The sequence below is a fragment of the Zootermopsis nevadensis genome, unplaced genomic scaffold (assembly GCF_977971745.1).
Source record: "Zootermopsis nevadensis isolate Lab colony 2312 unplaced genomic scaffold, Znev_1.0 Znev_ptg000030l, whole genome shotgun sequence".
Taxonomy (NCBI): domain Eukaryota; kingdom Metazoa; phylum Arthropoda; class Insecta; order Blattodea; family Termopsidae; genus Zootermopsis; species Zootermopsis nevadensis.
The window spans coordinates 5,828,949-5,842,814 of record NW_028259162.1 but is presented as its reverse complement, the minus strand read 5'-3'; the positions used below and the strand labels follow the sequence as shown (position 1 = coordinate 5,842,814).

The 13,866-nt window shown below is 37.6% G+C and overlaps 2 protein-coding genes across 5 annotated transcripts in view; one reads left to right on the top strand and one right to left on the bottom strand.

Annotated features, from left to right (window-relative positions):
* Window positions 1-13,866, bottom strand: part of LOC110834377 (neuropeptide CCHamide-1 receptor-like) — a 243,397-nt gene that overhangs the window by 163,715 nt on the left and 65,816 nt on the right. The window lies entirely within an intron of this gene.
* LOC110834374 (neuropeptide CCHamide-1 receptor-like) overlaps window positions 3,512-13,866 on the top strand; it is a 92,966-nt gene continuing 82,611 nt past the window's right edge. For all 3 annotated transcript variants that reach the window (XM_022073467.2, XM_087358495.1, XM_087358496.1), the window contains exon 1: window positions 3,512-4,203. The gene's annotated coding sequence lies outside the window, so the exon portion shown is untranslated. The remainder of the gene's footprint in view (window positions 4,204-13,866) is intronic.

Here is a 13,866-nt window from a genome sequence, read left to right as displayed (position 1 = left end):
GGGTAAATTGGGGTGAGGATGGGAAGGCTTCATAAGTGTAGTGAAGTGAAGAGAAGGTCCTGATGAAACGTGTGATTCATTACTGTTACTGACTTATGTCTAGTTGGTATTAATTTTTAAGTTATGTACTTTAGGTTATACGGTTTTGTAATATTATGAGTTGTTTTATTTTGAGTGTGGTGTGTTGTTTTGTTGTGTCTTATTGTTCTTGTTGTGCCTTATGTTTTTGTGTCTCATTGTTTTTGTTGTGTCATGTCTTTTTGTCTTACTGTATTGTTGTGTCTCATTGCTTTGTTGTGTCTTATTGTTCTTGTTGTGCCTTATGTTTTTTGTGTCTCATTGTTTTGTTGTCTTATTGTTTTTGTTGTGTCTTATGTCTTTTTGTCTTACTGTTTTGTTGTGTCTCATTGTTCTGTTGTTTCTTATTGTTATTGTTTGTGTTGTCTTATGTTTTTTGTGTTATTGTTTTGTTCTGTTTCATTGTTCTGTTGTTATTGTTTTTGTTGTCTTATGTTTTTTTTGTGTCTTATTGTTTTGTTCTGTCTCATTATTCTGTTGTTTCTTATTGTTTTTGTTGTCTTATGTTTTGTTGTGTCTTATTGTAGGACCACTGCCACCGGGTAAAAACCCATTTGCAGTCAAATAAATAATAATAATTGATTTGAGTATTACTAGCATTTGTGCATTAAAATAAAAATACATTAATGATACTGTAGTCAAGGCAGATGTAAACTGATCGGTTTCCGTTTGGGTTGGAATAAAATAAAGTCGGGATTATGTGGGGTACGTGTAACGTATCTGAAGATTAAACTACATCCTCAGACCAAATGTTCCTCTGGATGAGCCTGGAGACCTCTGCATTCTGTAACACCCAAAAAGTACAGCAAAATGGGCAGATACAACATACCGTTGGCGCCACACGTCCTGTACATGTGATACAGCTCATTAAATTAATCGAGAAAAAATAATGTTCTTATTCGGGGATTATCGTCTTAGACTCTAGGTTAGAGCACCGATTTGAATGAGGGTCAAAGTGAAGTAGTGAGCCAAAAATAATGTAGCTGATATGCACGTCCTTCTGCTTTCCGCATCAATATCATAGCCTGCGTGTGTATTAATATTCATATAGTCTACAAGCATGCGCCTACCATATATTTCTATTTGTCAGTACAGTTTTTATGATCGTTATACGTAACAACTGCACAGATAAATAGATGACAAACGCCTACTGAACATGAGATGTTCAAAAAGAGATTAATCTAGTTAGGGACACACTGGTGTTATCATGAAGTTAATGTGTCATAACTCCACATTAACTTATAAAACAATCAATGGGTTTTCATGTAACTACATCATAATACCACAACGCAGAACCATTCTATCATAAATAATATCAGAATTCCGAATATGCGAATTTTTAACATTAAAGAAACACCGGCGTCATTTAATATAAGGCTCTGAAATTTAGTGTGGTGAAATTCCTTCAGAAAATGCCTCTGTATTAACGGTGACTATGGAAGAATGCAGGACAAAGTGGATACTATGACAAATTGATGCTTAGCTTCGAGGTAAATTGAGATACGTAATGTGAATGTCGGAGGTGGATACTGAGATACGCCTAGAAGTTACGACGGGAGACAGACTCGTCTTAGAGGAAAGACGATAGTCCGAAATTTAAAAAAAATAAATTAATTAATTAATAAATCATTTAAATTAATCAATGATCAACGCATTTATCATTATTAACTTGTACTTCTTGCTATCCTGAGCATACAGACTGATGTATTTTCATTATATTATCGGCGACTAAGCCTCTGAAGAAGCTGAGGGAAACGAACTTACACAATGATAGGCTAGCCCAACTGAGATTCGATGAGGCCACCTTCCGAAAACTACACTAGAACATTATCTACGCATCCTGTGTCCCGTTAGATACACCCGTGTCACTATACAAAATCGACATTAATTTTTCTTTTTATGACAAGATTACGACAAACGATGACTCGTCACAGGCAGAGATCCAGTGCTGCGTGAGACCATAAAGATGCCCACACACATCTATAAAACTGCCTGTATGTGCTGAAATATACCGGCATAATGACCCAGAATCTTTAGCGGTCATTTCTGTAACACAAATATAGGCAAAACCAATTAAAGTAAGACTTTCCATTAATCATCTAACCGTTAGCTGTATGTTCTCTATTTTATTGTGTTATATTTAGAAAGTGACGTCCTGTGAACGAAACTAATGTAAACAGTAACATAGATGAGAATTAAATAAAATTGGCTTTATTGTGCTGATATTTAGACCAGAAGGAGTTTATAGCATTTCTTAAGCTTATACAGTTATAATGTGAAGAAATTTTATAAATAATTAGCGATAAGATAAATTTCCTACCATATACACTATAACTAAGCAGGGTCAGTTAAAGCAAGTGTTACGAAGTGTTAAATTACCCTTTATAACAAAACCAATAAATCATGTAAATTATGAAGTGTTATTGCCGATTCTGATTTTACGTATTTGTGCCGTTCGGTATTGGGCTGATTTGCCGACATTACAGAGGAACACACTGCCTCCATCATCTTGACTGAAGTAAGGAGTGCCGGTATGAACAAGGCCAACTTTCACACCGGGAATTAAACCCCGGTTGTTCACCCAGTGGCCAGTCACAGAATGCCTAGATGTTCATACCGTACTGTATAAAATGACTAGTTTTCACACTTCGTAGAAGTTCGGGTTCGATTCCCGGCGGTGCCCGAATTTATAACTTGTGTTGGGCAAGGCCGTGGTCTAGGCAACACGGAGTTTTCCTCCGGGGGCTTCTTCCCCGGTTTCTCCGTGGCATCCCAACAATTACTCCATTCACACACAGAAGAAGGCAATGGCAAACCACTTCTGGATCATCTGCCAAGAACGTGTATGAACAGGTCCCAGTCCGAGAAAAGGATGGAAGGATCCTGTTCATATGGACCTGTCGTCAGACAGAACACTAAATAAATAATAAAATACAGCCAAGTAACGCTGAGCATACCTACCCAGTCACACTTCTTGTTTCTTTTCATATTTCTTTGTCAAGAGTGCATAGGTTCATGTTTCGTTGGACATCTGACAGTGTTTTCTCTATGAGATAAGACTCATACGTACCAAAGAGTACTACAACACATTATCAACATCCAGAGCGGGATTCGAACCATGATCATAGTATCCGAGCGACGCATGACCGCGATACTATTAATTCACCTCATATTCTCGTGTCCTACAAAATAGGCTCTATAAGGATTAATCTAATTCCGTTACGAATAAGTATTCTATCTTTCCACTTGGTATGATGTCGTCAAACAACCTGTCAATCTTTTTTCAGTGCGGTGAACAGTAACGAAAATGTTAACGACAATATCGGACTTTCAGTTGATTTCATTCAGCTAGCGACACTCGAGAGAGATCGTGCGGTTTCGTGTGTGTTCGTGAATTAGGCGGGAGAATGGGATGTGAGCGCGGAGGTTTGTCTTCTGCGACAGGAGACCCAATAGCTGGCGTTCCCTGCGTCTGCTCTGTGCCACCACTTCACGGCAGACTCCGACACAGAAGAGTAACACTAGTACACCAAAGTAATTTCACCTTAGCTTACGTTTACTGTCTCACTGGCATTTAAGGACAAACTGAACAGATCCCTTCGTGTACTCTCTGCTAATACTGATAAGAATTACGTCACGTTACTGATATAAAATACAGTTTCACGAGCATTTTAAACGCACTGACCAATTGAACTACATCTTAAATAAGTATTTAAGCGGTTACCATTTTTACTTCCTTAAAATCCGGTTACAGAAGTTATTGTTTTTTTTTACAGATAGATAACATTTATATAAACTTCCGCATTTATTAAGTGTAATTATTTCAAAACACACCTGTATTTCAGCATAAGTGAATCTGTGTTTAAAAACGAGTGGCGAATTTCAAACAACTCAATTGTGTTCTAAAAGTGAAATTACAAGTTTCTATTCGTGAACTATGGGTTTAGAAACTGTTTAAGAAACTTTAAGAACTTACTTATGAGTGAACGAAGTTTCTACTGAATATTCTACTGTCTCCGTACATCAGAAAAGTTTCACTTCGCGGGAAAAGAATCTAGAATGTGGGCAAATGGATGAGAAGCGAATAATATCGACAAAGCATGAGAGAAGCAGTCTTGAAACCAGGTGAGTCGGTAACAATTTGTTTACTTTGTAAACTCTGTACACGAGTGAAATGTTGTTTCGTTGTTGTATCTGAAGACACAGGTAATGTGAAACTTAACCAACTGAAACTGAAATATGCACATTTATTATATAATCTCTTCCGGGTTCATTTTTGGCAGAATTCTACTCAAGAGTGTGATGTATTATAACATATTCAGGGAGCTGTTTATTTCTGTGATTTTTAGCGTGCAATTAGTTTGTGCACTCTGCGAAAGGGGCGGTGGGACATTTTTAAAGTTATTAATTATACATTAATGGGCATATTATAGCCATATTCGTGTCGAATCTCGGATAGATTACTTGCAAACCTGGCATTTTTCTACAATCAATTGGGAAGAAATTTATTTAAAACTGCCAAATAATTTTCTTCGAAATCCTTGCCATCAGGCAAATCCAATGTTCTCATAACCAGTTATGTTAAAGTTAAGGAAGAATCTGAAAAAATCTGCAGGCACTTTCAACGCCGACACTTGGTGAGGAGCGTGTTCAGCGGTAAATGAAATTATTAAACGGTCCTAGGTGTAGTTGATGTCAATGTTGAGTTATAACATGCAAAATTATTCCTCAGAACGTTTCTCAATCGTAAAAAAATTAATATTATATAACTACAGTTTTCGGAAGTTTTATTCTGCTGCGTCTTTAAGTAAGAAGAAAATGAAACAGGGACAAAAAGTCGATCTGTTCGTCCCTGTGGTTGAGCTAGCCTCAGACCTGAGTCCAGGTCCTTTTTCAGAGTAACTACATCCTCTACACTACAAATGAGAAACAAATATTTATGAAGAGACATGTTTCCAGTACCTGAAAATTAACTTTCTCGCGGTCCGTATTTTAAACACTTTGCATCAAAGCGTTTTGCCTATATTCAGCGAGTAATCGGTCCATAACACTAACAAGTATTTTCGTTATTTTTCTTACTCTTAGTAAAATACCCAGACGTACATTGTGGTCATTTTTTCAAACTCTCTCGCATCCCCCACCGACGGCCATATTTACGCATATAATTAGACTTTTATAAAACAGGTAGTTGAAAAAGCATCGTTTTATTAAACTTGCCACTTTACTGAACCGAAAGTTACGGCCAAGTGGTTGGCATTCCTGCTTCTTCTTCCAGAGGTTCCCAGTTTAAAATCTTAAGCCTGGAGACCGGCTATCCTGACTGAGGGGTTTCGTGGTTTTCTTCAGAATTTCCAGCAAAATGCCGGGATAGTATCTGAAATATACCACGACCACTCCTTTCCATATCCTCCCAGTTCATTAACAGTTTCACTCAACGCTATTACAGTCTGACCTACTGACAGCTGAAAACGTCGTTAAATAAACCATAAACAAATACGCATTTACTGAGATACTTTTTTAGACGAAAATGCACGGTTTACTAAATATTTATCAAATTGATGAAAATGTTGCAACAAAGATGCTCAGTTTAAAGTCATGTAACTGCGAAGTGTATACAGCGTTGAATAGTTGGTCGGCTGTAAATTATAAAATACTAAACAAAAGGTGAAGAGACCGTAGACTATTTAACGCACTGCCCTAGCAGATTTGTCTGGAACGGCTGAGAAAAACCATAACCCCCTCCCGTACGTACAGCCTGTGTAGACACTGACAATCGAATACGAATAAGGAATGCTAACCGTCGTTACGTGATCGATGAAAGTTGTAGAATTTAATGCGATAAATATTTGGTAATACAGGTTTAATCGATTAAAGAGTTTTACGATCACCCTTTTACGAGAAATATAAACTTTAGTTTTAGCATAAAAACAGCCCGCCAACGCTCAATCTGCGCATATTTCTACCGTCGTTATGCTGCGTGTCAAAGCTTATCGTAAAATTACATCTAAACGTTTAAACACTCAGGTTACGTCGCTATGATGAAAGCGATTTAATTTACAAAGAGACAAAATTAAGTCCTGTGGAGAAATATAATAATGAACTGTACTAAACTGGGACCCATTTGTGTGTGTGTGTGTTGAACGCGGTAAGTCTTATTACCATGTTCTTAGTACGTGGATCTAAGAAGGCTAAATAAGTGAAATTTCATAATTTACGGAATCTCTACTGTATTTGAGAACTTCGCAATATGTGAGCAAGTCAAAACAATGGACAGAACATGAAATATAAACCTTATTCTCGCCTCTATATATTAAGTATTTCTCAGTATGATGAATATTAAACGAAAGATAAACATGAAAATTTTGTAAGCATATATATATATATATATATATATATATATATATATATATATATATATATGCTGTCAAATTAGCTTCCTAGGGCTCAGTATTTATATTATTTATTTAGTGTTCTGTCTGACGACAGGTCCATATGAACGGGATCCTTCCATCCTTTTCTCGGACTGGGACCTGTTCATATACGTTCTTGGCAGATGATCCAGAAGTGGTTTGCCATTGCCTTCTTCTGTGTGTGAATGGAGTAATTGTTGGGATGCCACGGAGAAACCGGGGAAACCCGCGGAAGAAAACTCCGCTCAGTATATAGTACTAGAAGTATTAAGTAAGTTCTGAAATTTTATGTCTGATAGCAATTGTAACCGGAGCTACCAATTTATTTCCCGGCCCAGATAATATTTTATACTGATAATTGGCCGACTTCGGTTCGCGGTAAAATGCACAATTCTGACATGGCAGACCGCTTAATTAGCCGATAGGATATTCTGATTTAGGCTTTCGTCTTCATTATCTATTCCAAATCCAGTCACCTGTCTCATCAGAAAATACACCTATACCTGTGGAGTCGCCCACGAATTTAATATCAAATCTGTGATATTCAAAAGCACATAAGTAACAAGACTTATACGGCACAGAGATGAACTTTATCACTGACATCAGCTCAGTTAGTCAAGAAATTCCCTTCCCATTAGGGATCATTTTCGTGCTCATAAGAGTCTGCCATTGGTTCGTATCCTGAAATCCACAGAAGATAATTTACACTTTACTACAAAATAATACATTCTGACTGCAAACATGTGAACGTGTTATCGTATTAATGCATAATTCAATACTGTCAGTTACTTCATAGGTCATTTAACAATGATGTATGAACTACAACAGTTATTTAACGCAACACAGTAAAAATTATTAAAAGCTGTCGTGACGTGTTTCAAGGGGATATCCAAAAATTCATCTGAAATGACATGAGGAAAACTTAAAATAGACTGTGTCTCGGTCATGATTCGAACCAGGATCCCTCCGAAAACAAGTGCTTCGTGTCAGGCGTAAACCCAACTAATAGGGAGTGTCTGTTCTGTAAAATACTTTGTCAACCCCTCAATAGCTTTGAACCTTTCTGGCTGTTTATTGAGTAGACTGACCCTCTGACGTACGATGGGAGATAAAATGTCCTGGGATAAATTATTAGCCTCTAGAATATAAAGTTTGCACTTGCGTTTGTGGATCGAATATAGCCATTAAACAACATAAAGACGCTATGCCTCACCGATATAATGCACACCACCGCTAACGAAACGACTTTCATGAGACCATAAAACGAATGTGCATCAATAATCAACACGTATTAGAACACATCCATTATTTCTAAAATTATATTTATTATCCATGTAATTATAATAATTCAACACTATTAGGGTACCATATCATGAGATAATTTGACAGCAACCTTATAGCTAAACACAACCATAATAAAATAATAAAACGACAATTTCAATAACAATAGTCATAATCATAATCATAATCTAAACCTGGCGATTCAGAAGTCAGTAGCACTTGGGAGTATTCGGAATTCAAAAAACTTACCGAATTTTGGTTTTCGTCAGTCCATCCAGGTAAATTATGGAATTAAAGTACCTTTAAAATAGGCCATGACAGCGTTCTTCTATAGCCTCCTACCTAACATTCGAAATTATCGACATATTATGATGTAAAACGTTGCACACGCCAGTAATGAATACATGATGATGATGATGATGATGATGATGATGATAAAACGAACTTTGAGATAGAGTGGTTATCACAGCAACTCTCGGATTCAAATCTCGACCCCTACCCAGAGGATTTTTGACTCCCATTAATATATTTTTATTTTGATTATTTCTCGATATGCTGATAATTAAATTAAATACAATAAATATAATGTTTATGTCTCTAGTGTTACTAGCTTCGCAATTATGGATTTAGACCACATTTTTATAATGTAATGGGCGAATATGAAGGCCAGTGAGGTAAGCAAAATGAAAAAAAAAACTATTTTGGAAAATATGTGCACACCATCGCTTCTTCAGCGAACGTAATCGATAGTTTTTGGTCCGTCGTAAATTCAATTAATCCACTTTTCGATCATTTAAACGCGTTGCATCAACATCGTAAATTATTTACATTAGAATGAGATGGAAAGTTAATCGCGAATTGTGACTAGGTACAGATTTGGGAAGAAACGTTCGTAGAATTCTTCCACATTGAGACAAAATACGAAACATATATTTCGTATTTTTATATATATCAGGATATCAGCTGCTTGGCCGAGTTTAGAAAGTAGCAAAAATAAATAAACAAATCTGCCCCTGCAAGGTACGCCCTTGCTCGGTCATAATATTAAACATGTCTTCCCCATTATAAGACGGAGAGAAGTCTGAGAGAGTGTCACTCAGAGAGCAATCTTTGCATTAAAGTTATATTTGCTAGACTGAAGACTGATCCAAAACCAATTTCATAGACTGAAATATGTCTCCTGACACTCAGTTCCCCCTGAATTTCTTCTAAGTTGGTAAAGTACTCCGCCATTATCTCCAATAACAGTTACAACCTATATCACCGACAACATAATAGATAAACCACTCGAATCATCACCCAAGCGTCAGTATATCGACCTGTCAGTTACCCAATCAACCAGCTTTATAATTATTCACCAGTCAATCCGCTCCGTGCGTATATCAGTAAGCCAATATACTGTCTACCGTAGGGCAGGCTATGATTAATCGCATATTTTGATCTCTTCCGCTCGTTTCAGACTTCAAAACTCATTAAAGTGTTTACGTAACCAATGAAAGCCCTCTGTATACCCTCACAAAGGAGCCGATAATTTCTTGCAGACTATGTTTAGCAGCTTTAACGTGTAGTTCCTTGCCACATATGGCACGGCAGTAGCAAACCCCGAGGGGTCTACACCGATATTACCAAAACTTGATCACTGGGCGCGATTGTTAGACAATTCTATCTACCTCAAAATCCGCTTTCAAAAGAATAAAAGAAATACTTTTAAGAGAAACAGGTTCAGGGAATATTAGTGCTACAAATTTTGCAAGGACAAAAAATAAATGCCTTGCAGCTCTGGCTTTGTTAATGGATTCCTTTAAAGGATTAGTCGCAGTTTATATAGCACAAAAGAATTTTCTATGACAATCTTTGCATACGAACCTTCTTCTTTTTTGGCACTACAATGTTTTATTCCCACCTTTTTTTCGTTCTTTTAGGGGAACATTTTCCAATATGTTCCCCCCCCCCCAAAAAAAAATGCTGTCATAATTAATAGTTACACACCCAGACAAAATTTATAGACTGGCTCTTGCTATGTTATAGTATCGAATGGTAAGATATTGCCAATTACGAACTGGAGGACTAAGTGAAATCACTGAAGGACCTCAGTCACGACAGCCTGGCCGGAGAATCGACCCCCGGACCTCGAATATGAAGCGGTATTTCTGACCATAAAGCCTTAAGTTCGGTTCCAGCCTAAAGCCGTCCCTCATGCCATCCTCACTGGGACGCTTTACTCTGAAGTGTAAGGCAATGTCCGATTTCATTAACAAGGTACTCGCCATCAATTTCCATTGCATTAATCTCGTGCACAGTGTATTCTCTCCGAACATGAGGGTGAGTGTCCCAGCTCGGGTTTATTACGCAACTTGCCTCGGCCATAATAGGCCTCATTCACGTTCGTAAAATCTTGACATCGATTTTCAGCGCGAACAATCCTGACTGAGCACTTGCGTGGAGCTGCTGCTGGTATGGACAGCCTTCCTACAACATGTTATGTCTTTACCTTATCCAGACAGACCTGAATGGCGCAATTTAAACAAGCCAGACTTACACACCGCGTACTTATGTCGAGAATTTCATGAGAATCTCCAAGTAAATGACACAGTAAACCCGTATATGCAACCAACTCCCCCTTCCACAAACCTCCCAAATCCAAATTTACATTCGTTCTACCACATTATATCATTTAATACACCAAAACCTCAACAGATGTCAGTGGCTTATTTTATGTAAGACTTGAGGTTCTCACAGCGGTGAGTATGAAGATTTCCGTCTTCTGGGTTGTTGCGCTGTGTAGTCTGGTCGATGTTAACCAACGTTTCAGAGGTCATACTGCCTCCGTCATCAGGGCGATGAGTATGAAGATTTCCGTCTTCTGGGTTGTTGCGCTGTGTAGTCTGGTCGATGTTAACCAACGTTTCAGAGGTCATACTGCCTCCGTCATCAGGGCGATGAGTATGAAGATTTCTGTCTTCTGGGTTGTTGCGCTGTGTAGTCTGGTCGATGTTTACCAACGTTTCAGAGGTCATACTGCCTCCATCATCAGAGTATGAAGATTTCTGTCTTCTGGGTTGTTGCGCTGTGTAGTCTGGTCGATGTTTACCAACGTTTCAGAGGTCATACTGCCTCCGTCATCAGAGTATGAAGATTTCTGTGTTCTGGGTTGTTGCGCTGTGTAGTCTGGTCGATGTTTACCAACGTTTCAGAGGTCATACTGCCTCCGTCATCAGAGTATGAAGATTTCTGTCTTCTGGGTTGTTACGCTATGTAGTCTGGTCGATGTTTATCAACGTTTCAGAGGTCATACTGCCTCCGTCATCAGAGTATGAAGATTTCTGTCTTCTGGGTTGTTGCGCTGTGTAGTCTGGTCGATGTTAACCAACGTTTCAGAGGTCATACTGCCTCCGTCATCAGAGTATGAAGATTGGTTAACATCGACCAGACTACACAGCGCAACAACCCAGAAGACGGAAATCTTCGGTTTATTTTTTATTTGTATTACAACCAGATCGGTTATAAAACACTGAATGGCAGGGTAATTATGAATGATAAATTTAAACTGGCGTTCTGTATTATTTCAATAAATTAGTCCCATACCTGCATTAAAAATGCGAGAAACGTAACGGAACGCCTCGGTAAAAACAGTCAGTAGATGAACAGACACACAAATCCGAGATACAAATAGCAGAAAGGCGAGAGCACAACGAATAAAAGCAATCTACTAGACACGCACCAACGAACAGACCCAGGATGACCTCAAAACGTAAACCATCGGCAAACAATAGGGAAAATAGAAAAGGAAAATCTACAACTGAGCTAGACACGACTATAAATACGTCACAAAAATACTTTTACACTGCGCCCTCAATAGAGATGTCCACGACTCCTCTAACTGAAATTATAAATAACACAAAAGTTGCTTTCGGTCTGTAACTTACGATTAATTTCCTAGACTGCATCACAGTTTTGCGATCAATACAAACACCAAGAGAATTCCGGCAAATATGTGCACCTGAAGTTTATCTTGTATCTGTGACCCAGTGAAATCCCTTGGATTAGCTCTCATGCTGCTGACGGCTCGAATGGAGCGCTACTGCTGGGGTTGAATGATAGCGGTTCTATTTCCTTCCTCATTTTATTATAAATCTGGATTCAAACGTAAGTTTTCATTAAATGAGAGCTTTATTTTTGCTTCGTTTGTGTATTTAAGTTTCAGGACAAAGAACTTGTGCTTTTAGTAATGTCATATTAATATTGGATACCAAGTTTAATGCCATGTGTACCTTTGGCTACAACTCCGTTGTTAATTCAAATTCGGTCTCTCAAACTATCAGAGCCACCATGTTCTGACATAAATATCAGCGTTCCAGGTAACATCAGCACAGTTTAGCATATGAGTATTATCTGTGATGATTTCAACAAGAATTTTAATAGAGTCGAAATTACTTTAATGATACACAGTAGGTTATTTGTGATTTAAGGAATAATAAAATTTGGAGTGTAAAAACAACGTAAACATGGAACAAAACAACACGTAACTTTTATTGCCTTGATTTATGCGATAAATAGAACCTTCTCTTTTTCTTGCTTTCAGGAGACGCGTGTTCCTTGATTGAACTATACATACGTAGTAATTTCGTGATCGATGCCGATATTCCCCACAGCCAGGGACAATATGAGTATAAGGGCAAAAGTTACAATTTCTTTATTATAGGCGAGCCAATTTAAACAGGTGCATATCACACTGGTATTGGAAATAGTTAAAGAACTTGCGTAAGTGACTGCTTTATGTAAACCGATGTTTGTTTTTCAACGTATCCTTAACTATGCTTACATTTGTACCAGTTCCCCTACGTAGTCATACTAAACCCCATGAGTATAACACAATAACTTCAGAGAAGCTGCAACTTGAACGAGACCTAGAAGATCTAAAAGGGAAATCTGCACAGACCCAGGAGAATGCGGCACTCATCACTTTGTTACGTACCAATTCTTTTCTGAAATCCTCTTTTACAATGTTCAACGTTCTTCCTTCAGTCAATCTCCATCTGCGATCTTCTTGGTAGATCACCACAGCCGGTTCTTACAGTAAAACATCGATCCACGCCCTATGTTGTTTCGTTGCTTGGCAATCTTGTATTCCATAAAACAAACATCATTTTACATCAAACGACAGCAAATAATATATAATAATAGAAATTGATTGATCGGAATGCCATAATAAGTAATCGGTTTTATTATTTAAGTACTTTTTATTTTAAGAAAATACCGGTTCATGAAAGAGTGCTTTAGCTGGTATAGGTATAAAAATCTTTAAAGCCCCTGTTGAGAAGAATAATTCGCTAGAACGTCAACTCTCGTACGTAACCCATCGCTTACTGCAGGAACTATATAACACGAACGACGATAAAAAGGGCAGATTTTTATATCATCCGTCCTCCTTGACACAACGTAAAATTAAATTACAAATGAAGAAATTTAACACTAAAAGTAACGAAGAGAAAGTGACAGATTTATAATCTAATAATATTACGATTACTTAACACAAATAGTGATATGGATATGTAAAATACACGTGTTGAAATAACAAATATACACAAAAATTTTGTCGTGAAATCTCAATAAAAGAGTCCACTTGAGAGAAATCGGCGTAGATTAAAAGATAATATTAAAATGTATCTTAGATGAGTAGTGTGTGAAGGTGTGGACTGGATTGAAATAATTCAGACTGATGTCTAATGGAGGACTTTTGTGCTATATACAACGTTACAGCGATAGTCCAGTCCATAGCCATTTATCGCAGCTCACATACTTATATGGGAGAACATTTAAATAAAACTTTTGTGAAAATATAAACTGGAAAGAACTGTCTCCTCGTAGATCGCAATGATTGCATTATTAACACAGAGATAAAACGTCAGGTTCCGGAACACAGAACGTGTTGACCTGGTGATTAAAGATCCGACTGTTCAAAGAAGCCCCTACATTATTTATTTTGACTTCGAAGTAGCTGAATTAACTGCCGCCATTAGCCACGGCACTTGTTACATAAACGTCCGCCATCTTGCTTATTTTATTAAGTAAATGTTTATTAAACAACAAGCCGTCG